The following is a 4,336-nucleotide window of genomic DNA, read 5'->3' on the forward strand; positions in this document are numbered from 1 at the left end:
AAGCATCTCTAAAAAGAGTGGGTCAATAAAATCCGCATTGGAGAACCTTTGCGGCAGTCTTCTTAGGTCCAAAGTGTCCACCACATGCATGATCATGACAAAAAGAGAGAATAGAATGTTGCTCATGATCAGGAACACATCGTCGGATAATCTAATCCGGACATATCTTAAACAAATAAGGATCATCCCAGAAAAAGTGCTTAACTTGGGAATGAAACCTATACTTATCTTGGGTGGACCAGTGATCCGGAGTCACACCTGAAACTAAGAAGTTGACAATGTTAGCAAACCATGGTTCACTGGACATTGCAAATAATTGTTCATCTGGAAAGTTCTCGTTGACTGGAGAATCAACAGTCAAGGAATTGGGAAGCCGGGATAAATGGTCTGTAACTAGGTTTTCAACTCCTTTCTTATCCCTAATTTCTAAATCAAACTCTTGCAAAAGTAAAACCCACCTAATGAGACGGGCTTTGGCATCCTTCTTCTGAACTAGGTATCTGAGAGCAGAATGATCAGTATACACCACCGCATGTGAACCAACTAAGTAAGATCGAAACTTTTCTAATGCAAACACAACAACTAAAAATTCTTTTTCAGTGGTTGTATAATTGAGTTGTGCATCATTTAAGGTCCTACTAGTATAGTAAATAATAGTGGGTAACTTATTAATCCTTTGACCCAAAACCGCTCCTATGGCAAAATCCGAAGCATCACACATCAGTTCAAAAGGTTTAGTCCAAACAGGTGGTTGAACAATGGGTGCATTGGTCAACTCCTTCTTAAGTTGTTTGAAGGATTCTAGGCACTCTTTAGAAAACTCAAAAGTTTGATCTGTGGCAAGTAATGAAGTGAAAGGTCGGGCTAACTGACTAAAGTTCTTAATAAATCTTCTGTAGAAGCCCGCATGACCTAGAAAAGATTAGATGTCCTTAACAGATTGAGGATGTGGTAAATTATCAATTAAATCCACTTTGGCTCTATCTACCTTAATTCCCTCCTTGGATATTACATGGCCTAAAACAATATCAGATTTAACCATAAAATGGAATTTCTCCCAATTCAAAACCAAATTCTTAGATATGCACCTTTTCAAAACTAGGGAAAGATGATGAAGACATTCAGAAGAGGAATTCTCATGAATTAAAAATTCATCCATAAATACTTTTAAGAATTTTTTGACCATGTCAGAAAAGATGCTCATCATGCATCATTGGAACGTAGTAGGGGCATTGCAAAGCCCAAAGGGCATACGCCTGTAAGCAAATGTTCCATATGGATATGTAAAAGTGGTCTTATGTTGGTCCTCTAAAGCAATTGGGATCTAGTTATAGCCAGAATATCCATCAAGAAAATAATAATATTCATGTTCAACTAACCTCTCTAACATCTGGTCAATGAATGGCAATGGGAAGTGGTCCTTCCAGGTTACCACATTAAGTTTTCTGTAGTCTATGCACACTCTCCACCCTGATTAGACACGAGTTGGAATTAGTCCATTATTGGCATTAGGAACTATAGTCACACCAGACTTCTTAGGAACTACGTGAACTGGGTTTATCCATTGGCTATCAGAAATAGAATAAATTATTCCATAACCCAAGCACTTTAGGATCTCTTTCTTAATGACTTCCATCATCACTGGGTTAACTCTTCTTCGGGGTTCCGTGGATGGTTTGGTATCCTCCATAAGATGTATATGATATTGCACAATAGAAGACCCTTGATATCAGCCATAGTCCAACCTAGGACTTCCTTATTATCTTTTAACACTTTAAGTAACTCCTCTTCCTGGCTAAAAGTCAAATTTGAAGAAATTATTACAGGAAGAGTCTGGTCAGGCCCTAGGAAAGCATACCTCAAATTAGATGGTAACTCTTTAAGATCTAACTTAGGGGGCTCAATTATAGAAGTTTTGGGAATGGAATTGGAAAGGGGTCCTAAGGGCTCCACAGGTGTGTGAAGACTCAAGACTTCAGAAAATAAATATTCACTATCATCATCTAACTCATCTATACACTTTTGGAATTCTGAATCAAAATCAATATCAAAGTTGATAGTTAAATCATCAGAAAAATCCAGAAAATCCTCAAGCATATTGATCTCTTCTTTCATATGTGGTTGCTTGCCTATCCTAAACATGTTAAACTCAACAGTTTGGTTGCCAAAAGATAACCTTAGGAAACTATTCTAACAGTTGATTTAATGCATTATTGGTAGCCAAGAATGGTCTTCCTAGAATTATTGGGATCTCATCCTTGGTTGAGAAGGGCTTGGTATCTAACACAATGAAATCAACAGGAAAAATAAATTCCCCCACCTTTAGTAAGACATCCTCAACCATCCCTTTAGGAATCTTAACAGACCTATCTGCCAACTAAAGAGTAGTTCTAGTGGTTTTCAATTCTCCCAATCCTAGTTTCTTACACATATGGTAAGGTAAAAGATTCACACTTGCACCAAGGTCAAGTAAGGCATGCTCAATGTAGGTGTTGCCTATGACACAAGATATGGTAGGGCTCTCTGGATCCTTATACTTGGCTGCTATAGGCTGAGTAATTATGGAACTAATGTTACCTGTCAAGAATGCTTTTTTGGGCACACTAGTGATACGTTTGTGAGTACACAAATCTTTCAGTACCTTTGCATAGGCGGGGATCTGGGATATGACATCCAAAAGAGGGATGTTCACTTCTACCTTTTTAAAGACTTCTAAAATTTTATCCATGGAAGCAATCTTCTTTTTGTTTACCAAGCGATCAGGAAATGGGACAGGAGGAACATAAGGACCGTTAGGGATTTGCCCTTTTTCAGAAGAGTCTTTTTTGGTTTCCTCAACCAAATCATCTTTAATTTCAAAAGAATCTTTAGATTCATCAACGAACCTGGAACAAGAGGCACACTTGTATCCTCAACTGAAAGAAAGTTAACTGGAGTAATAGATGGGAAAGATTTAGGAACGCTCTGTTAGTACTCTCTACCCCTCCTAAGGGTATAAACAACATTACATTGGTTAGAGGGCCCTTGTTGGGTCTGACCTTGTACTATATTCAGTGGTGCATTAGTTGGTACTTATGAACTAACAAGCTGATGATGCCTAGGGTTAGGCTCTGGTTGACTGGGTAAAGTTCATTTCTCCCTCTCACGCATAATTGAGATAACTAGGGTGAGTTTTCTCGTAAGATTTTGGTGGCTTGTCATGAGGAGGGCCATATTTTTTTCCCAGTCACTTATTCTACTTGCCTCTCCAGTGTTGGTAAACCCAGGGGGTCGCTAATAAGATGATAGGTGAGTGGCCTTAGGAAAACTAGCCTGAGGTCCTACATTTGACCTAGGAAAAGTATTTTAGGAAAAAGATTGTTGTGCAAAGGGAGGTCTTTGGGGTCTAGGTTGACCGTGATTATGAAAATTGAAAGGCCCTGCTTGGTTGCCTTGATTCCAAGAGAAATTTGGGTGATTTCTCCATCCTGGATTGTAGGTGTTACTAGATGGATTATTCTAGTATAAGGCATTAACACAATCATTAGAAGTGCCCTTAGATGTGTTGGGGCATTCTTCTATGACATGTCTAGGGGGCTGGCACCAAGCACAAATCTTAAGCAAATCGACTGATGATGGCTCTCTAGGAACAACAGCCTCAATCCTCTTGATTAGGCTATCCAAATGGGCTTCCTTGGCTACTATCCCATCCATAAAATATCATTTTCCTCCTATGGTTCTTTCACACTCTTGGATTGATTCCCACTCATGAGTTTTGTCAGCTAAGTCAAGTAAGAATTCCCATGACTTTCCTTCATTTGTAAAAGCATGTGAATCCCTCTGGGCACATAGACTCTATTAATTGTTTAGTTGGGTAATCAATACCCTCATAAATTATTTGACATAAATGCCATAAGTCTAGGCCATGGTGAGGGAATTCTTGGAGTAGATCCTTGAATCTCTCCATAAGTTTGGAAAAGGACTCACTAGGCTTTTGTCTAAACTGAAGTAAATCACTTCTAAGCTTATTGGTCTTGTGAGTTGGGAAAAACTTCTTAAGGAAGACAACTGTGAACTGTTCCCATGAGGTTATGGAATTTGTGGGTAACCCATACAACCACTTCTTAGCTTGGTCTTTCAATGCAAAAGTGATAAACCTAAGCTTAACAGCATCAACAGAAAGTTGTTGGATCTTAATTAGAACACATACCTCTTCAAATTCCCTTAGAAATAGGTATGCATCCTCAGAGGTAAACCCATGGAAGTGGGACAACATAGTGATGTATTGAGATTTGAGTCCAAAATTATTGCCCTAGTCTTGTGGTAGAACTATGCAGGCAGGTTGGGCTGTTCTGGC

At 38.9% G+C, this 4,336-nt stretch overlaps 1 non-coding gene across 1 annotated transcript; it reads left to right on the forward strand.

The window, feature by feature from the left end:
• The first annotated feature begins 3,899 nt into the window (after positions 1–3,899).
• LOC122063208 lies at positions 3,900–4,006 on the forward strand. Its single transcript, XR_006135259.1, has one exon. It is a non-coding gene; the product is annotated as a small nucleolar RNA R71 (small nucleolar RNA).
• Positions 4,007–4,336: the final 330 nt, after the last annotated feature.

Source organism: Macadamia integrifolia, unplaced genomic scaffold, assembly GCF_013358625.1.
Source record: "Macadamia integrifolia cultivar HAES 741 unplaced genomic scaffold, SCU_Mint_v3 scaffold125, whole genome shotgun sequence".
Classification (NCBI taxonomy): domain Eukaryota; kingdom Viridiplantae; phylum Streptophyta; class Magnoliopsida; order Proteales; family Proteaceae; genus Macadamia; species Macadamia integrifolia.